At 34.1% G+C, this 23768-nt stretch overlaps 1 protein-coding gene across 1 annotated transcript in view; it reads left to right on the plus strand.

Annotated features, from left to right (window-relative positions):
* Positions 1-9747, plus strand: part of LOC127834420 (multiple epidermal growth factor-like domains protein 10) — a 63136-nt gene extending 53389 nt beyond the window's left edge. The window contains exon 13 of the transcript XR_008027930.1: positions 9663-9747. The gene's annotated coding sequence lies outside the window, so the exon portion shown is untranslated. The remainder of the gene's footprint in view (positions 1-9662) is intronic.
* The last annotated feature ends 14021 nt before the right edge of the window (positions 9748-23768 follow it).

Here is a 23768-nt window from a genome sequence, read left to right on the forward strand (position 1 = left end):
GTAAGAGTCGTAGTGTTATTTGAAATCATACAATACTATTTATGATTATTATTGAAATAAGTATGAATATTATTGTATTTAATGTATATTTGTATACACAATTATTTGTACATGTTATACACAAAATGAATAAATAAGATAGAACATACATATATGGGAACTATGCGGGGACTATCAAATTATTCTCCGTCAGAATAGAGGACAATATTTTGAATTGTTACACTCGGCCTTGTGGCCTAAGGGCGTTAACAAGTCATTGCAGAAAAACAGAAAATGAAAATTACATATAAATATTCACGATCATTCTCGTAAATAGACGAAGTAACCGGAAATAGTATTTTACTGCGCAGATCGAGCGCGCAAATCGAGCGCGAAAAGTTCTACCTGAGACAAAGTACACAATCTATACACCGTTCGTTATCACGGTAAGTGGATGTTCTTTTGTATACACATTCCAAAGGAAGTATGAGCGTTTTCCTGATGGTTAATTATGTAATAGAAAGCTATTATGGGCTATTGAAAGTGATTTATTTGACGCCAACAATAACATTTTTTGCGGCCATGTTGTTGTTGGTGTATATCTTCACCGCCTATGTAGACGAACCTCTACCAGATCTGTAGAGTTGAACAAAAGGTATCGTTCCCACCACAAGTATCGTGTAGTCCTCCACCGTCTATGTACACTGTAGTATATACATACATATTGTCTTTTCTTACAGTCTCAGAGCTTCTGCACTCAACCGCTAGGGTCAATCCGTTTAAATTCTGACAAAGAGAGAAATTCGGACAATACATCCTAAATGCATTTTACGTCACTTGAAATCAAGCCCCAGGCCTTCAGCGCCTATAGCGCTTTGATTGGATTTCTGTTCGGTACCATTTGAGTATGTATAAACATGGTAACTTAAACTGGAGAATTGATCAAGACAAAGTCAGTTAACAGTTTTCTCGTATGATTATGTATCTATGTGTATTCTACGGACCTTATTATGTGTCTTTTTAACCTTAACTTTCCCTAAAACTTGGCTCTTTTGCTTACAGAGGTGGAGATATCGGGATGCCGTATGCTGAAATATAGATATCGGGATGCCGTCTGGTGAGGTGGAGATATCGGGGTACCGTCTGGTAAGATATATAAACCGGGACGCCTTCTGGTTAGGTGGAGATATCGGGATGTTGTCTGGTAACGTGTATATATCGGGGCGCCATCTGGTGAGGTGGATATATCGGGTTGCCGTCTGGTGAGGTCGAGATATCGGGATGTCGTCTGGTAAGATGTTCATATCGGGGCGCCGTCTGGTTAGGTGGATATATAGAGAATAACCTGTTAGTGTCCCATCGTTTTGTAACATATCAGGCGATGCTAAGAATAATATAACGGCGAGGCTTGCCGAGCCGTTACTATATATGTGCCGAGCCTGATATATTACAAAACGATGATACAGTAACCTGTTTTTCTGTTTATTATACCACATTTTCCTAGAAATCTGCAAAACTATCAATTTTGTTTATATTTAAAATGTACGGATCCCCGCTGATATTGCTGAACCGGCTTTTACACGTTGACAACATGTAGCAACGGCGTTCGAAAAGACGACACGAATAATCGCTTATTTTAAACATCGTATAGAGAAAAAAAATGTTTGCACTACGAATGGGAAAAGTACACCCGCTTTAATTATAAACGTTTTGATTTAGAGATCAGGAATGGACTGCAGCGACAAATTTAATCGAAGAACACACTTCACCGAATAGTTTGGGGACGCCATTTTGGAGATGTGTATTGAAATTGACATTTTGAAGATGGTGTAAATATTGACATAAGTGTGTTAAATCGGTTGTTTAAATAGTTGAGGATTAGCATACAGTTATCATTTGTCTTGAATTTCTGTGCAACATTTGCGAGTGCAATGACTATATCGATATTTAAGATTTATTGTCCCATTGATGACGTAATTAACTAATGTAGTGCGGGCTGTGGGAATTAAAAAATAAACGTCTTTGTGATTTATGACTTTAAACTAGAATAAAATATGTACGTTCTTGGTATCAAATTGTTTGTTTTGTTGAACCTAATTCATGTTGATAGAAATTGTAGACTTTATTGCAAATCCCATAATACTCTAAACATTGACTGATGTAAGAACTTCCTGTTGAACATGATATAAAACTATATAATAGGCAACGTTATATCAGGCAGATATCAATGCGGTGGTGTGATGAATCGGGATACCGTCTGGTAAGGTGTAGACATCGGGATGCCGTCTGGTGAAGTGGGGATATCGGGATGCCGTCCGATGAGGTGGAGCTATCGGGATACCGGCTGGTGAGGTGGATAAATCGGGTTGCCATCTGTAATGGTGGAGATATCGGGATGCCGTCTGGTGGGGTGACGATATCGGGATACCGGCTGGAGAGTTTGTGATATCGGGATGCCGTCTTGTTAGGTGAAGGTATCATGATGATGTCTGGTGAGGTGGAGATAACTTGATGCCGTCTGGTGAGGTGGAGACATCGGTATGCCGCTTGGTGAGATGGTGACATCGGGTTGCCGTCTGGTGAGGTGGAGATATCGGGATGCCGTCTGGTAAGTTGTAAATATCGGGGTGCCATCTGGTAAGGTCCAAATATCTGGATGCCGTCAGGTGAGATTGAGATATCGGGATAACGTCTGGTAAGTTGTAAATATCGAGATGCCATCTGGTGAGGTAGAGATATCGAGCTGCCGTCTGGTGAGGTGGATATATCGGGATGCCGTCTGGTGAGGTGGAAATATCGGGATGCCGTCTGGTAAGGTTGAGATATCGGGATGCCGTTTGGTGAGGTGGATACATTGGGATGCCGTCTGGTGAGTTGGATATATCGGGGTGCCGTCTGGTGAGGTGGATATATCGGGATGCCGCCTGGTTAGGTGGAGATATCGGGATGCCATCTGGTAAGGTACAAATGTCGGGATGCCGTCTGGTGAGGTGGAGATATCGGGATGCCGTCTGGTGAGGATGAGATTTCGGAATGCCGTCTGGTAAGGTCCAGATATCGGAATGCCGTCTGGTGGTGACGATGTATCGAGATGCCTTCTGGCGAGGTAGATTTATCGGGGTGCCGTCTGGTAAGGTTAAGATATCGGGATGCCGTCTGGTAATGTCCAAATTTCGGGATTCTGACTGGTTAGGTGGAGATATCGGGATGCCGTATGGTGAGGTTGAGTAATCGGGTTGCCGTCTGGAGGTTATTCTAAGCATAATGGACGGGTCACATTCAGATGGATTAAGACGTTGTCGTTACTTTGTAAAGAGTTTGTAAATACTTTACTGCTCTTTGAATGAAGACATATTAAAATTATTATAAGAGACTTAAAGACACAGCAATACAAAATTGCATGTTTTTGTGTCATTAAGTCGTGGAGTAGGTTGCATACAATTCATTATGGTATTAGATATTCACAATATTTCCCTCTCACATTTTCTGAAATGTGCATCTCCATGCTAAATGATATACGTTTTTTTTAAATGTTTGAGAAAACTTTTTACATTATATGTGTTGTTGTATTTAAAAATATTAGATTTGCGTTTAATGTTGTTGTTGCATGAACATGGCAAATTCTCTCAATTAGTTTTAAGTGAACACAATTACTGTGCGTGTTATTTTCGATGCGCTTGGTATAATTTCTAATAAAGAACATCTACTTCCGAATACTCTGTTAACTTGTACACATGTACACTGCCACAGTCATCTCTTAAACTTTTAACGGATTTACATAAGCATATTACAGCCAATGCGTTAGTTTCACGGTCTTGCAAATTTTACTTTTTGAAATTTGAACAGTCTAACACAGATTAACGTTTAACAACAATATCGCATATTAATTTGTTAAACAGATACTTTTTCAGCGTTCGTTGCCTCAAATTTTTCTTTGCTAAAGTCTAAGATATCACCAACTTTATGGATTATATGTAAAGGGGTATCTTCAAGGAGTGGGCTATTGTTTGAGAGGTTTTTGTTCAAACGGACGCTATTTATTTTGCAGAACAAATGTGTCTTGTTCTGAGAAAACTGGGCAAAATGCATGTGCGTACAGTGTCATCCCAGATTAGCCTGTGCAGTTCAAACAGGCTAATAAGGGACGACAATTTCCGCTTAAACTAGAATTTCTCTAAAAAGGGACTTCCTTTCAACGAAAAATATCATAAAAGCGGAAAGTGTCGTCCCTGATTAGCCTGTGCGGACTGCACAGGCTAATCTGGGATAAGACTTTACGCACATGTATTAAGCCCAGTTTTCTCAGATCGCGACTCATATCGTTGTGATCACCATCCTATTGGGATAAACTGCTGTTTTCCGGTTTATTGAGATGTATTAAGTGTTAATTCCAACGACAGAAAAAAAAATATCGAATAAGGAAAATCCATAAATCATCGAACGTTAGTGGAAAACCATTTTCCAAAAGCAATTGTGTTCCCTTTACTTATGAACGTTTCGCTTATTGTTGTTGACTGGAAAATAAAACAATAGGTTTTGTTCAGTTGGAAAACTAACATACTGTGGGATGATACTTTAAATGTCGAACAAAGTGTTGGTGAATATTAACTGCGATTGTCGTTGAAGGAAATAAAGATAGGAGCCATGTGGATAACAATTGTCTTCGTGTTTACCATCTGCATTATGATTCCTTCTACATTAAGTGGTAAGTTAACTATGTATATTCATTTCACGCTTACCGGTAGCCTTGTAACAACTTTACCAGACTGCAATTACATAGTGTTTTTTTACAAAATAAGAATTTTTATTGTTTGTGTCTGTCGAAAAGCGTGGGGGAAGATAACTGTTTAAGTTTGTTTGTAGGAGAAATGCATAATACTCGGACACTTGATATTTCTTCAATATTTAACGCGTTAATTATCTTTGGTTTTTATCTTTGTTTGATTATTTATCATTCTTAAATATTTAATCAATTATTTATCTTTGGTTATTTTTTCCGTTTGTAAGTATAACACTAAAATAACAATAAATGAAGAAATGCAAACAAAATTATATATTTATAAAAGGCTATGAGAGGAAGTACATAGTTAGAACAATAAGTCTCTCTTAAATACTTGTGCGTTGTTATCTATGACTTCGTTTTCTTTTTATGAATGACTATATTGTGTTCTATACTTTGGATGATGAACGACTATAAATCTATGATAGGGGATTTGAATGATACTTAGTGTTATAATTTATTGCCCTTTGAAAGGAAGTGCAACCATGCCCATAACAAAACACTGCTGATTAGCTCTAGGTACGTTTGGTGCTTACATAGTGCTGTATCAACATGCATTAAGAAGAGATTTGTCGACATATATCAACCTTCCACTTTTCATAGAAGTTTGGATTGACCGTTTTAAGGGTCACTACCACAACTTTAATCATTTTTATGTTTAATGTTTTGTAGTATTTTTGTTCATGTATTTTAAAGGCAATTGGTATATTAAACGGATATTCCAGTCCTTATAATGTTTGGGGAGTATCATTATTGCTATACGTACGAATCTAGGACACGAACAAGTTTGATATGCGCCTCACGTATTGACATTGATATTTTGATGTTCTGTCTCTATTAGGCTACAAACATCAACAGGAAATCTGAATGCACGAATATTTAAAAATGTTACAATTGATCACGGAAAAGCATAACGCCTGGGGGATATTAGTCCAGGGTCCTTTGAGGGTTTACTTGTTTACGCTCATAATATTTGCAGATGGAATATAATAATATATACTGTATTGTTTATTTACTTTAAAAATGTTAGTCCATCTTCACCTGCGCTAATGGACAGTGCATCTCCAAGGAATGGACTGATATTAAACACGCAATCGAAACTATGTGTCTTATAAACCAAATTGTTCGACTTTAAAAAATGAAAATATTAAAAATACAGTTAAATTATGCCTTATTATGAAACAGTAACTATTTTTAATGATACTTACACAAACAAAGTATGTGCGGGGATACTCTGGAATCGCCCTGTTGGTAGATGAGTTGGTGTTACAGGCTGCAAATGTGTACTTTAAGCTGTGCACTTGTTTCTTATTCTTTGTCATGATTCAACATGACATTTTATATAGAGGTACAATCTGTTTTGTTAATTTATGTTTTGATATTCAATGAAGAATTATACGCTCTTGGAGGCACGTTTTGGGTACATATGTCGTTGTCTAGTGTACTTGGTTTGTGATGAATTATGATGTAAGGGTGATGTTTGCGGTTAAATCCTCCAATGTTTTGCTTTGACCGTTCTAGGGCGGTGTAAATCAATTACGTTCATATTTGGTGTTCTTTTATTAAATTAGTGTATAAAAACAAGTATTATCGTACTGCAAATATGGACTAGAGTATGCGTTGATACTCAAACATGTCATTAAATTAGAACAAATTAAATATATTTGATAAAACAAAATATTATTGTTAAAAAATGCTAAAATGTATTGAAAATGCATTGCAGTTTCTTTTCGGTAACACAGACTGAAAGTGTTTGAAATTAAATTGAAGTATTGTTTCCTTTTCGCAATGCAGAATTTAGTAAACACTGAACACATGCTTGTTTTTATAAATTGTTAAAGAGAAGATAAAATGAATTATGAATCTATTATTATGTTTTCACATTAGTTCAACACTGAAATTTTAATATTTTGTTTGCTTTTTCAGATAAAGATGTTTACGACTATAGTGGCTATAGTGACAATAGTGACTATAGTGGCTATAATGACTACGGCAATTGCCACGATCATTGTGCAGCATGCAATGATAACGCCTGTACAATGTGCAAAGAAGGGTGGTATGGCGAGGCAGAGGAAGTGAGCGGTTAGGTAGCATTAACATGTGACCGACCCTGCCCAACACCATGTAAGTCTGGCTACTGTGATGGGCAAACAGGACACTGCAAAGACGGCTGTAAACATGGGCACTATGGTAAGAGATGTGAAGGCAACTGCAAACAGATATGCGTTTATGGAGAATGTGATTTATTTGGCAATTGCACGATTGACTGTGAAGCTGGTACATTTGGGCCCAGATGTGATGCATATTGTCCGCAAAGATGTAAGGACAAAATATGCGATGTCTTAAATGGTTCGTGTTCCAAAGGCTGTGCTGGTAACTTTTATGGGGCTCATTGCAATATGACGTGCCCATACACTTGCAACACAATTGCGATCGGGTCTTCATGTCACGCCGAGAGCGGATCGTGCCTTGCGGTGAGAATCTATTATTCTGCATTGTACTTTACATAATGCGTTTCTTCAAGTATAATATGTCAGCTGGGTTTCAACAGAAACCGAAATTTGTAAAAAATAAGTCATTTAAAGCTTGAAAATCCAATTCCATGAATGTGAAATTAAATGGTAATAATTTGACACTTTTAATTAGGTAAATGTTTATCATACATATGGAATAAAGTGTACGTTGTTTTGCCTTTTGTAGGGTTGTCTGAATGGATTCTACGGCCAAAGATGTTCCGATGTGTGCCAACATTGTGTGAACAACACATGTCAAAAGGATGACGGGGTCTGCGTTCACGGATGCATAATAGGATATAGACTCGACGTTTCCGTCCAAAAATGCCTATATGGTAATGTAAATATGCGTTACTTGGACACTTTTGTTATTGTACATCATTCTGAATCGTTAGTTTCTATTTCTTTGAATTTTGTGACTACATAACACGAATGACATGACCTTTTGTGAGATTTGCCTTGTTTGACATTGGTTGAGAATAACAAATAACATAACAAACCGTTTGCAAACCGATTAGCATTTGAATCTTGAAAGATATTACTTGTGAATGTGGTACTCATTTCGAGAAGTTATTTTTAACTTACCGTACTTTACAAATGAGATTAATCGTAATAGTAAAGCGAATAATTATATTAATTAAATACTTGAATGTTAGACGTACATTTTCAAATGCTAATTACATTTTCTTTCTTCTCTTATGACACAAACAGCGGGTAGCATTACCAAGGCATTACCGGTATATGCCGTAGTTGCAATTGCTGTCGGTTGTGTTGTTATAGTGGTGGTTTTCATAGGAGTGATCATCCATCGAACAAGAAGGTATAGACGTTTATTAAACTGGCTTGTTTATTTCATGAAAAAAAATGTCTTAGTGTATTCATATGCAGTTTATATAATACAATATATCAGTACGTTATATGGAAAGATCCCACAACGCTTATCAGAGAATATAGTTTTTAATATATGCTATTATTTATAATTTTTATGTTTGTTGTTGATAGTCAATTTATTCAACATGTATGAAAATGAATCATTGCTAAAATAGTAGGAAATTTAAAATTTCAAATTTGATTTTATTATTTTAGAAGAACCGAGTCGAGAAGTATTGAGACGCCAATGAAAGCAGTGGACAATGCTATCTACGAGACGTGCGAGACACCATGTAAGTATAGCGAAAAGAGATTCGTAATGATGGCATTTGTAAACCAAGTATGTACATGATATACAATCAATAGCAACAATAAAGATACTGTTAGAACTCAACGTTATTTGTTTCTTTCTGCCAAACTGTGTATAATATACGTCTTTAAAGTACAGAACGATTATTGTCTATTATTATTGCTTTTTACTTTTTCGTTAATACTTTGTCCGATTCAAGGACACGAATCTAAAACCCGTTTATAAAACTACAAACTCTACACGTAAAATGCATACACTTGTGTATGTTTTGTACCGTGCCACAGCTGACACCACCGTTGATTGTTACGAGGAAGTGGACATTGGACGAGTCGACAATCCCGCGTATAAATATAACGGGAATTCTGATTTGCAAAACCCTGTTCCACAGGCGAAAACATATAAAAGAAGTTCTGATTGGAGAGGCCAAGGAAAACATAATGCATCACAATTAGAAACACTTGCCGCGGATCAACCAGGCTTCATCTCACCAAATGCGGAGGTATGTTTATTATCAAATGAATAACAAAAGCATAAACACTGATTTTTGTACAATAATAACACAAGGATCCAATAATAGATTCATAATATCAAAGTGAAAACAGTGTCGTATATCTTCAAAAAGTGAATTATTATAATCATGTTAAATTGAAATAAGAAAAATAACGTTAACGACGGTTGGAAAAGGATGTCGTATTTTGTTGATTTAAGTTATACAATATTTCCATATTTTTTTCCATTTGAATATTACGAGTATATTATGTGTGCTTTCTATTTTGTTCAAAATCCTTCACAGTAAATGTATATTTACCCAGCAATTATATCTGACCAAGGTTTAGGTGTTCCGTGGCGATGACGGTTACGAAGTACATTTCCCATCGACCTCTGGCAGAAATGCCGTGGATGAGAAAAACGCGAACATTTACTCAGAGCCGGACGAGCGCTGCTTCGGACCAAAAGATTATATTGAGTGAATTTCGACGACCAGCTACAAATTTGATAAACCCATTTATGCCAAGTGGACTCTCCCATCCTTCTAAATTTCTCAATTTATTTCCAAATTAGGGATGTCTAGTATATTTATTTCTATATTTATACTGTTTATTACAGAAATTCCTTTAAGTAAACAGCGCAGACCCTGATGAGACGCCGCATCATGCGGCGTCTCATCTGGGTCTACGCTGTTTGCCAAGGCCTTTTTTCTAGACGCTAGGCATAAATGGGTTAAGATTGTTGATTCCGGAGACAATATTTAATACACTAAATAATAAACTGTGTGCGATATTTAAATAACTGTGGTGTCAGTTGACAAATAAAGTGATAAACATGTTCGGTTATTATTTTAATAGTTTAATGTCATACACATAGCTTTGTTTCGTAAATAGAAATTTCATTATTGAACTTCATGGTTTTATTTATTTTGATAAGGTGAACTGTCATGCACAAAAACCATAAACATTCACTTTCTTAATTAAGAGCTATTTACTTTGTTGTTATGTATGATGTATCTTGTTGGCTCTATCTATGATACTATAAGATTTGAACAACCATGCACAAGAATCATAACCCTACACTTTTTTTAAAATAAGAGGTATTGCCTTTGTTGTTATTGTACATTGTAACTTTTCATGGTTATATTTCTAGTTATATTCTCAATTTCAACACGAAATTTCATTGGTGTATGAATAAAAATGAGGAGCATTGCATATTACAATATCCCTGCACTTTGTTACTTTACAGTTATTAGGTGGGGGATATAAATTCAACGATGTGTTTGTTTAGGTTTGTATGGTATCCGACAACAATAGCAAAATTGGTCAGATTTAGAAATATACTTTTCGAATATGTATGGCATGATTGATGTATATATTAATTTTCTTGTCTTGATTAGCACGCCTGGTCTAGCGCTTCTTGCATCGGTCTTGTACAGACGAAATCTCTAAAAATGTTTTAATTATCGAAGATTATTCCGGTAAAGTTGAAACAAATTGAAAACAACTATAAATACAACATGGGCTTTATCGAACAATCTCGCGTTAAATTATATATAACATATTGAACACAATGGAACACAGCAAAATAGTTATGTTATCAAAAATAAATTGTATTTATCAGAGTGATTGTATGCCCTTGTTAATTAAAGATTTAAGCTAATATCTTTTTATTTAGTGAAATCGGTATTAATATTTATTAAGCGACATATCTACAACATGCTAATTCAATGTTTTTTACTACATGTTGTTTGCAAAATATGCTAATAGGCTTTTAACAGGTATCTTATCTATGTATGTGCTCTATTGTTTAAATGTGTGAATACTAATGCATGTATAATGTAATAAAGGAATGAAAACACAGTTTCGATTTTATAAATACATTTATTATTTCAATTTCCAAACATAAAAAATACGGTACCAGACAACCTCTTATTCACTAACTCGTTCACTGACGCCTAATCCTACTCACGATTAGGGTGTTAACTTTCAGAGTTAAAGTTCCCCTCAAACTCGTCCATTATCTCATGTTTACGCTTCAGAATGTTCTAGATTTGAGTTTTGCCTACACCAAGATCACTAGCCATTCTACTACAACTGTGTATTTTTCCTAGCATACTAATCACCTAACGCATTCATCCAATGTCTAGAACTTACGCTTGGAATTCATACTGGTTAGCTTTCAGTGACAATTTACTTATCTATAATCTATGCACGTCTTATCACGGAGAAATTTAAGAAAGGAATGAATATCAATGTTTGTGTGTAATTGGCATCGTAATTGTAATGAAACCGTAAATGTCTTTATTAAGTTTATGTAAGCCCAAAACTTTTATTTGATATTTTCGGCAATTGACATCTCATATGGACGATGATCGCTCCACCCACTTAATCACGTGGCTTAGCGGTTAGTATACCTAGACAAGCTAGCACCAAAATGGCTTCTTTGCCTATATATTGCATATAGATTTATGCGATATTCCGGATGATTTTTATGGACTTTTTCACACCACATAACACTTGTAAAGGGGTTTGTGTCATTTAGTTATTCTGCAAATGCAAAATAAATTAGTTTATAAAGAACACCAGATATTTATAACGGGTTTTTCGGTACATTAAACACGCTCTGAAACGCTTGCGCGCTTACGAAAATCGAACCTGTTACTACGTGAAATGGTGTTGTTAGCAATAAATTAACACTTCTACACTCGTATTTATCCATGCTATTTACAAAAATATTAACAAAACATTTACCCCCGTAAATTTGACACGAAATAATGCTTTATAACTGGGATTTCTGTGAAGTTTTTCGCGCTTTCTGACGCCGAGTGGGTACCTAGATCCCACATGTTATTACGTATAAAAGTGATATTAATAATATTAAACATTACTTATTGGACATTTATCAAATACTATAATTGAAAGTGCAAAACAACACAATCAGTTTGGCCATTGTCTGATATAAATTAGCGTTGTATGAAGGGGAATTCGGTCAAGCCACTTAATAAAGCTACCAGTATCAGACGCTCGCGCAGGTACCGACTTCCAACATGTTACCGCATTTATTGGTTATATCAGTAATAATAACTCTTATACAATGGCATTTATCGATACGTTTTTATTAAATAGTAACATAAAATGGTTTTCACTTGTTCCGACACACTAACCAACTCGATTTATAACGGGAATTTCGTTAAGTTACGCAAAGTGCATGGGTACCAATATTCTCTATTATTTTACATACGTGATTTCATTCATACATTATAATGCTTAGTTATTGCTTACATGACATTTCCAATTTTTAAAAATAAATTATTGTTTTATAAGGGAGATCACGGTAATTCTACATATTGAAGCTTCCACTCGCTCTTGTCAAGACCGCATTTGCGCGTTGGAAATGGTATAAATTTAATTCATCTAACTTATCTTTCTGGATACCGATTGTCAGAGTTACATAAACCCTATTTACACCGTTTTTGTCATGTTTCATTTCCGTATTATTTCGAACAAATTAAACGAAACTCGTTGAAAAAAAAGAGAACTAGGCTTTCGATCTCCAAGTGTGGATTAAAATCGTTCATTGGTGACACCACATGTCTTCACATGTGTAGATACCGTTATTAAGATATCACGTGTCACCTTCTTATAACATGTATAATGAGAATAAAGTGCATTACCATCAGAGTAATAAAACGCAGCATGAATTAGGCTTCCCTCCGGGTTTTATTTCTCTTAAATTAATGCAGATACATCTTGCTTCTATTAATCATATTGTAAGTGATACAACTATTAAAAAACATGAACTACCGTAATTACTACATGTTTTCGGACACTCTAAGTTTTCGGACACCCCCTTTTTTAGCAAAAATAATTATTTTTCGTGACTCTTTATTTTCGGAAACACGAGTTTTCGTCCGTTATTTATGTCTCTAAGTTTTCGGATAGTATATTTTACAGCGCTATTTTACCAAATTTCGAACCTGTTTTCGATATCTAATGACACTTCAATCATGGGGTTTTACAACCAGATTAACATCATAAGACATTGCGGGTGCATGCCTGAGGGCAATGGACCATTACATTTGCGTTATTGGGTAAATAACCTTGTTAACCGGTATTAAACAATGGTTTCGCCCGATAGCATAAGCGTAATGACAATTACCAGGGGTAGTGCAAATTAACAGTTTAATTATCTACCGCAATGGTACTACCCCTTCTCAGTCAAATAACTGTGACAAATACTAAATGTTTAAAATTGTGATGCACCCTATTACAAGTTTTACGAACAATGAAAGGTGTTACACAACAACTATCGGAAATTAACAAACAAAGAATTCATAGTTGTCTTTTAATTGCGTCAATTACAGGTTTATACAAGCGTGTATCGGTACATCACATGCTCATTTTTGAACTCGTTGGTCAAAGTACAACCTTGAAGTAACTTTCTGTCAAATAAATTAAGCATTTACAATTAAAATGCAGTGCAAACATGTATAACTGTAATTTAAACTATACGGCATGGTATTTTACAAGCGCTTGCTATTACCGGTAGTCGTTGATAAAATTGACGCTATTTTCGGACACTTCCATTTTCGACTCTAAGTTTTCGGACACCTGTATTTTGTTAATAGTTTTCGTATCTAAGTTTTCGGATACGAAAAAAATTAATTATTTTTAAGTGTCCGAAAACATAGAGTAAATACGGTATTATGTGATGATCAGATCGATAACATAAACCATTTAAATCTGCTAGTAATTTCGATTATAAGATATTGTAATTGTCTTTGACAGTGTTGATGTTCAGTTGTTCGTGGGGACGACCGCATGCCTTTATCCATCTCTTATACTTCTGAAGATCTCTTTTTGGCTTTGGAAACGATATAAATTCAATCTCACCAACTAATCTTTCAGGATATAGATTTTCCGAGTTACATAATCAACATTGACACCGTTTAACCATTTTTAATCTATGTTTTTAAAAAAGAAAACAAAAGAAACTCGTTGAAATAAAAGTGAACCTAGACATAGCTTGTCTAGGAAAATAGCTGACAGTTCGTTGCTTACTCGCGCACCCGATTAATCGATCGCTGATTGGTAGATCAATTCTTTGATAAGGATTTGATTGACAGGCGTCGTCATGTGTTTTAGTACACTAATCGCAGGCCGCTTAAATAAAAAGGCAACTTCTAACACTTTCGACAAACTGTCAAATGCATAAAAGAAGCAGGCGGCTACCAATTAGTTATGTTTGTTAAATAAGCAAATAACTGCTAACGAGTTAAGTAAACTGTCACTTGCCAATATCTCAATAGCGACCGACGCTTGCACTGGTAAGATGTTTATCACGTGACTATTACAGCATCATGGCGGCCATTGTTTTTATTGAAAGTTGTGAAATCGTTGATTGTTATGATTGAAGCACAGGTGGAAGTAACGTACCCAGGGTAGTATTTTTTAGGAGCCCAATATATTCAAATAACTATATAAAATCATGTTTTATGAGAAAAAAATTGACAAAGAGCCATGAAAAAAAATCCTCACCCTCTGATATTGGAATCATAACAAGGTCATTAACTAGAATTTATCATAGACCTGTCTTCGCGGGCCGCAATAATGTCAAAAATAGATTTAATCCAAAGCATCCCTTGATCCACCTATGGGCAATTGGACAACCTTTAAAAAAAGTTAACTTAACAAAAATCTGTCCAGCCGTTAACTCACAGTCGGTCGATAACCAAGCAATATTTTCAGTCCGTTTGTCAACCCGAATAAATCTTCGACGGACTTTCAAACAATATTTTTTAGTTTTTGCCCCTTAATCGATTAGATCGCGTCCTATTCCTTTTAAACAACGAGGCGTGTCAAATAATGCATGCATATGCAACCACTTACCCCTAAAAACTAATTCCAAAAGATTATATTTTATTTGCAACAACTGTTTAAAGTCTAAATTTGATTTACTTGAAAACGAAAGTAGCCATCGCTCTTGAACCCGGCTTACCAGTGAATTACACTGACAGAGCCAGGCACAGAAATATCCAATCAACAACAACAACGATGTTTTAATAAATGTGAATAAATGAAAAATACTTATCATTCTGATTGTATTGGAATTAGTTTTAAGAGGTAAGTGGTTGCATATGCATGCATTATTTATCACGCCTCGTTGTTTTAAAGGAATAGAATGCGAGCTATCGATTGAGGGGCAAAAAGTAAAAAATATTGTTTGAAAGTCTGTTGGGTTGTCCAATTGCCCATAGGAGGATCAAGGGATGTTTTGGATTAAAGCTATTTTTGACATTTTTGCGGCCCGCGAAGACAGGTCTATGATAAATTCTAGTTAATGACCTTGTTATGATTTCAATATCAGAGGGTGGGGATTTTTTTTCATGGCTCTTTGTCAATTTTTTTTCTCATTAAACATGATTTTATATATTTATTTTAATATATTGGGCTCCTAAAAAAAATAATATACTATCCTGGGTACGTAACTTCCACCTGTGGATTGAAGTGGTCGTTGTTAGCTATCAAAATCAACTTTTGGAAATGTAAAATAGCGATCGCTGGTTTTTGAAGCGGTCGTTGTTACCTATGAAAATCGCTTTTTCGGAATGTTAAATGGCGATTGCTGGTCGTTGTTTGCAGGTGGGCGTTATTCACAGGTAAAATAAATAGTGAAATTGTTCGGGGGGGGGGGGGGGGAAATCGATGTAGTCGTTATTGACAGGTGGTCGCTATTCAAAGTTGGTCGCTCGGGCAGGTTTGACTGTATATCAATTAATGTCCGCCCTATTATTTTGAGATGTTAACAATTTGAATTATATTCTTATTATATATCCATTTATTGTGTTTTATCACAAAGAAGAAAGTGTATCTGAATATACATATTATTGGAACATAATCGGCTAATGAATAGCGTTTAGAATAAAGTTCTTATATTTTCCTCTATTATTTATTATTATACTTTTTATCCTTTATTTATGCATGGCTCTATTTTAATGGTATTTCCAATTTTAGTTTTTTCCATTTTGTCAAATATTGTAAATACGTTAATTAATATTTTTTATTTAATTGCTAAGTTTTTTTTACATGTGTATACAAATAATTGATATGGAAATCATCAACATTGTGATATTTATATATAAAGTTATGAATGCATTCATATAATAGCATGTATACAATGGACAGTGAACTGGCAGTCGTGCCGATTCAATTATAACAAGTATATTGTTGAGCCGTCATGGAAATCATCTCCTGGTTTATCAACGCGTAGCGTAACTGATTGCAATAAATCAATTCCTAGGACACTCGTGCAATTTCTTTAGCAAGAAACATACTTGCAGCAAAACATTTGTTAAAGTAAAGCTCGTCATATTACTGAACGTTTGAAATACAATTTGAATCCAGACCGATTCAATCGAGCTAAAATGAATGACTATATAACTTTTTAATTAACAAAAACTGAATAATAATATCACTTAAAACACAACAACGTACATATAGAAAAAAGACAAAACACGCGAATGGATGACTTTAAAGGGATCTTTTCACAGATTTTTGCATGTGTCACGGGTGGTTAGCGTGTGGCTATGATATTAATTAGTGAAAACATCGTTTTGAATGATAAATAATCTATTATAACGAAAAAGCAACTTTTCTGAAAAATATTTTTTTCACTATCAAATAAATATAGCAAGGTATCCAACTCAAAATCACCCGAAAACAGGGTGCATCGCTTTGTACAACCATAACTTCATCAATAGCGCAGCGATTTTCATGAACCCGGTCTTATTCAACGCAGAAATGCATTTTCTTTCTGGAAATGTGCATATGTTGTAATACTTCTACAAATACTAGGTCAAATTAAAAAAAATAACACGATACTCAACGATATTTTCAGCAATTAATAGCATAGCCACACGCTAACCACCTCTAGCATGTATTGAAGTTTGTCATAAAATTCTGTATATTGATAAATGTAATAATTGGATATAAAAAGCTCTTGTAAAAAACAAGAATACAATTAAAGAAAGAAAAAGTAACCCTAAAATGGGCTCGTACCACTGACTCCTGGAGTAAAAGTATATCGCTTAGACCACTCGGCTATCCGTTCTACTAATTGCTGTATTTTATACGTTATATAAGCAATCCTCGTAGTGTCACGAAATATAACGACAACAACAGAAATTTCCAAACTATTAAATCGTTTCGCGTTGCAACGCTTTATAAGTTTAGGGTTTATAAATCGTCAAAAGATGAATATAATGGATATTTTTGAGCATGTTAAATGTTCAGTATTTCTAATTCCTCACAAATAACATAACTACAACGCAAATGTACACAACGTTTTTTTATATTTTGTCAATTTGCCAAAACGTAAAAAGGTCCTTTTAAAAAGAAAGTCGCATTGACACTTTTCTTTATCGACATGAATTAAAGTCTGCATTATTATTTTATATCACATATGTATGATTTTATTTATTGATTGTCATCTAATGGCACAAAATAACGAGCTGTGTACTTTGATGAACCACATGCAGACACGTATGTGTTAATTACATTTTATCTACTACCAAAGTAGCTTTGACTATGAATTGTATATGGACGAATATAGACATATTTTGTTTTATATGGTTTAATAAATTCTTATATATTCAGCCTTCCCCATAATTTGAGCTTATGAAATATGTATTTTTAAACTTAAATAAGTTATATAACTTTAGAAAATACTGTCACGTAATTGTTCTAGTGATTTAAATTTTTTTAACTTAGATTGTTATTAAAAAACATTTATCTAAGTGTAACTTAAGACAACGCTGCTCTTGGTACAATACATAATACCGCCACCGCTCTAAATCCGCTATCCCATCCAACTTAGCATTTTACAAACGTCGATTATGGTTTTGTTTGTTTTTAACAATACGGACGAATTTGATTAAAACACGAGTAATGTTTCGTGTTTATCAAGCCGTTTGTTCACCATTTGTCTTAACGACTCCCTAAATGAAAATACATGACACGGGGTACTGCGCATACTTATTGCGCAGGTCCTAATTAAATGTAAGCCATCCAGTCGAATCGTCGTTATGTGTGCAAATACTTTTATGCTTAAAGACATTGCAACACCGTATATGTACTTGGAGGCTGAGTAAGAGCAAATGCAACACTAGGTTGTATGCGCGTATCACGTTTCCCGATTAACGGTAATACTAAGCCATCCCCATTAAAACTAGAAAATGAACATAATATCAAGAATTGCTGTTTCATGTTTTCGTTTTGAACTTAATAGATGTTGCTTTGTAAAACAGATCGCCTGAAGATTATTATTTCAAAGCATTTTGAACTTGTCTTAAAGGTGTTCCGGATTAAGGCAGTCATTCTTTTATATAGTTAAGGCTCTATGATTGCTTTTTATTTTCCTATACATGCAAAATAATAGAAGTGAACCCAAATGTGCAAGAGAATGACTCGAACATTTACTCAGAGCCTGACGATTGCTGCTATATCGGACCAAATGATGATATTGAGTAAATGTCGCTGACCAGCTACATATATTAAATAATTGACTTGGTAAGGTTATTAAGTGTGGTGACAGTTAGCATATTGATCGATTATCATACTTGTAATGCATGAAGCATACTTATCCAAAAATCTTATTAATACCATTCTGATTCATATTTTGTTCTCAGACAAACTCATTTTTGCTACTTGTTACAACTAATTTCAAGTTGCATCGGAGTTTATGATTTGTAAATTCATATTAAAAAATAAACATCAGTCTTACAGAAGATAATATGTTTACTGCTAACTACCCGAACATGAATTGACTTGTCATTAGGTATAAGCATTAATTTAATGAGAATGTAAGACGAGTTAGTTGATCTTAGAACAGTTTGCGTAAACGTCCTTAGATTTTTTGTAAATAACAAATAAAAGTACTTGTTCGTTGGATTGGAAAGTATAGTTCTTTTTGTCTCCCGTTAATGACAAATATAACTTATAACTTATAAACTATACAACACATAATTGATTCCATACACATATGATAAACGAAAGAAGGAGACATGCCACATTTCCACAATTAATTCAGTCAATTCAAAAACATGTGATGTTTAAGGACTGTAAACAATTGCTAACTGTCTGTAGAGAGTGTATTTTTTCAACACGTATCGCATTTCGGATATTGGGATTAAGGTTCAGGAAAAATACATTATTGGATGCGATTTTCTCAGTACCGTTTTCCTTACATACTAAAGGCTGTCCATATGTATTCGTGAATCGTAAACGAACATTGACTACCTCTTAATTCCTAGTTCAAAATGGAATTTTAACGTTGTTTATAAAAGAAAAAAGGTATTAGAAATATGGTAATTAAAATATAAAACTAAACGCACAATTGCTTAGATATTATATAAACCAGTTCGGGAATCAAATGTTACTATTAAAATAGTGTAATCATCCTGTCGACTTGAACATTATTGCCCTGTTCATTGTCGATATTTATCCATACTTGCTTATTTTGAGTGCTTGAAGAGACATTTTCCTGACATAAAGACACGAGTAGAACGTTTCATCGAAATGATAATATATTCGTAAAAAAGATTGTAGTTTTAAACTGGAGTGGTTTATCCCTACTCATCAAAGGTCAAAACGAAAAAATGACGCTTATTGGTATATTTTCAACGGATTAACAAATGATAACAGGATTTCACAAATACCCATTTATTTGTAAGCAATTATTTTGAAACGATATAGGGACAACTGGATATTTTATATTTTTGTCTAAAAAGTAAACGATGTCAAAAAGTTATCGATCCTGCGATAACTCCAAAGCCGTTAAATTCGATTGGAAAAACTTCAAATGTACACATGTTGTGTTAAACAATAAATTAAACTTACTTGTCGTGGGCCATTCCTAGTTTCATATGTCAATGCCTTCAATTTGCAACCAATACGTTTAATTGGCTTGGATGATTATTGAATAAGAAAACGTTATTGGAATAACAGTTCTACGCAAATCAAATGATTGTAGAATTCTTATTAAATAATCTTTAATTTAAATGTATTGTACCAGTGTTAAATGTAAGCTCCCGTGTAATGAATAATGTTAGTGAGTCATATGCATCTTATTTTTTGGCAGGGATGTAAGGCATGCTGTCTTTGAGTCGGGTCACGAACTCAAGCAGATATATGTCGAGAAGTTAGACAAATATTGGGAATGAATTATTATGGTTGAATGGGGAGCGTACAGACCATTTAGCTTAAATAAGTTTTTCTTTATAAACGCAAGATGACATGTTAAAATAATCTATTACAAAGACGTATGCACTGTGTTACGAGTAAGTAACATAATATACCGATTTTAATGATTGAGTAAGTGCAATTGTTATTTAATTGATCAGCGTTGTTTATAAGTATTACACATACCGACTTAAAGGAAATGCATGCAGTTAAATTATTTTGTTTGTTGGCTTACATTTATTTAAAATGAATTTCATATACATTTCTTTTAAGGTCAGTTAAATCTTTTTCTATACCTGCCTTATGACACCAGTTTTAGTTGTGTTCGTGCACTTGGGAATCATGGGGATAAGAGAGATGTTTTACTGATGCTAAACAATGGGGACAGGTTTAGATGTCAGTCATGTTCATTTTCCTTCAACGTTTAATTACGGCAAATGTTAAGATATTGCAAGTATTTTAATCACGCATGCATGTACTTTTGTACTAGTCACACAGAACATTAACAATAATTGAAATGCATGATCAGTAATTATTTTAATCAATCTTTTTGAAAATGGCGTGGAAAAAGCTTCTGGTATTTGAATCATTTCTCCGTGCTTGATCATCCCTTTATTCCGGTTATTACAGAAAGATAACCCACAGTATAAGTAAATAACGCTAACGAAACTTGAAACATACCTCATGCATGTACATATATTCACCTGTTTGCAGGCTTTTTCAAAATGGCTGATAAAACAAATACCACCTTGTTTTAAAATGATTCTCGAATGAGCTTATCTTACCGTGAAGATGATTGCAAGTTTTGGACTGGCTTGTTATTAAGGGTAACAGGTATACAGGCATGTGTACTTATTTTTTACCTAGAACGTTTATGTTTATGCCTTTATACGAATGCTTAAAATCCGTGTACAACTCAATGTTATTTAATACCTCAGTGGCAAAACCACTAAAAGCTTTTTTGCGCTGAATAATGCAAACCTGTTTCAGCTCATTTTATCAATAATATCTAGATTATTGACAAACTGACTTCTTCTTCACATAAAACAGAGAGAAATACCATTATCTTTAACTTGCACTTTATACCTCTTCGTGGTTCTACTAAGGAAATATAATATTATCAAATATAGCTCATAAACCAAATTGAAATACGTTTTTATTTACTCATGTACATTACCAAACATTATTATTACACTAGTTAAAGAAAGTAGCTTTTAATTTAGCAATCATGTTAAATTATGTAAATATATCAATTAACTATGTAAAAAATAAATTTTTAACTATAGTTCACTTTCATTCAATACTCTGCAGAAATGTGTCCCAACTATAGTCGCAATAATAAATGTCATATTGATTATACTATTGACAAACTAACCTTACCGTTTCTATTTACATACCGAAATACGCATGCGACAAACACAAGGCATACATATAAGTCATATAAAGAAGCGCCGTTTAGGTTTTTTTTATAAAGAAACAGAACGCTATCGCGTATTCACGTTTGTAATTCGGGGAAGCAAACCTATTTGCACCAAAGGAAAAATGGATTTTGTCAATCTTTACAAGTAATATCAAACGATCGAAAGCTTTCAAAATTTTGTTTTATATGAGTACATTACATTCACTAAATCAAACGCTGATAAATATGACTGAAGTAGACGCCTTCCAACAGGAAGCTACGATCATGGAACATTGGTATAATACTCTGAATTGAAAGCAAGAACATATGGTGATTTTATCTGTATCGTTCTGCAACGTTATCGGATGTGAAAGTCAAACTAGGTTAAACAGTAAAAGCTATCGATACTATTAACTTTTATATTTCAAGATTTGAAAGTGCATTTCAAGTTTTACAATTCCAATATTTCCTAATAAGCAGTCATAACCGTAAATACGCTAAATTTATTATGCAAGTTGACGTCAAATTAATGATGTTAGTTCACATTCCACAGTGATGCGGATATTTTCTCCACTATTGTTCGACAAGAATAAGTTGCTAGAACGATGGATTTAATCAAATCTAAAGTCAATTTTTTATGTATTAGTATATATCACAAAATTCATCACCGACGACAGATCATAAAACAAAAAAATCAATATATACATTAACAATAATGCTCGTTAGTATACTTATCACTTTAAAGTCACTAAACCTAATTAATATCAATATTTCTAGAACGTAGGTACTTGATTTGTGACAAGATACCCGATTTTGAGTTTGCAGTGACAGAAACGGAGTACGTAATACCCGGAATGTTCAGAAACCTGATAAGAAGTGGCCCATTAGTGCAAATAGCAGCGTTTGTTGCGTCATACGTTTTGCCCAAAAGTATCAAGGCTGTGAGACCAGTTTATGTTGTATATGCATTCTACACACTAATATTTACCACTACAGCTAGTGGTTAGTTATATGTGTTGTTTCATTGTAACATGGATAGAGCTCTTTGAGAGGACGTGCATAAAAACACACTTAATGCATGTAAATACAAATAACAATAAACCAATATGTGAAAGGTACAATTTTGTGCAAAAAATGCAATGTTGGCTTAGTGGCTAGTGGGCACTTTAGCTCGTGGGTACAATTGGTAGTATCAATTTGCGCTTGGAAATAGTGAAACGCGATTTAATTTTAATTGTATTTCAACTTCATCATGTTCAATGATACGATTAAAAGTTAAAATTAATTAATTAAAGAACAAATTGGCCCATATGAATACTCAGATGAGCAACCACAAAACTGATATTTCTGGTCATTCAGTTAGTAAGACGTTTCACCAGTCAAATAATCACATGTGAAATGTTTTAGTAAAATATTATATTTATATTTGAAATATTTAAATATGAAACGTGTTTCGTTAGAAAAGTATCCAAGACTGCAATTAATTCCGAATACAAAATCAAATTGTATTCCCTCAGTCATGTCTTACAGTTTCAAATTTAAATAGATGTAAACATTCTGACACAAAATGAATTTAAACAATATTAATTCGATTATTCTATACTACTTTGTCAAATAGATAAACGTTTGTGTCTTAAATATTTCTTTAAAAAAAGTCAAAGCTAGCTTCACTGTTTTGATTTATCTTTAAAGCGGCATTTCAATGCTAAGACTGTGCTATTGTTTAAGAGGTTATTGTTTAAACTAATGAGATCTACATCCCATCGTTACACGTTTGCGTTTCGATCATTACTACCCGTTAGCTTTAATTTTAAAATTCCAAATTGTCGTTTAAATTCGTTATGCTTTATGTTGTATAATACTCATCAGTAAGTGTGGGTAATAAATCCCTTTTTTTAATAAGATAAAACTGCTCATCTTTTGTATTATTATTCTGCAGGAATTAGAAAAACGCTTTTACTTCGATGTCGGTGTCCTCCTCCTTGACAAAGTAAAGCCCGTGTAGCCATACACAATGTGAATACAAATTGTTCAGTTTATTTTTCACAAAATACGTCTTTGCCACCGCAGTGATATTGGGTTAAAAGTGCTTCTTCCGGTTTCTGTAGATTCATTACGTTTCATCGATATCAAAGATCAAGGATACTGCATAAACAATCGAACAAACGTGGGAAACCATTTTCCAAGA

This window comes from Dreissena polymorpha, chromosome 6 (assembly GCF_020536995.1).
Source record: "Dreissena polymorpha isolate Duluth1 chromosome 6, UMN_Dpol_1.0, whole genome shotgun sequence".
Taxonomy (NCBI): domain Eukaryota; kingdom Metazoa; phylum Mollusca; class Bivalvia; order Myida; family Dreissenidae; genus Dreissena; species Dreissena polymorpha.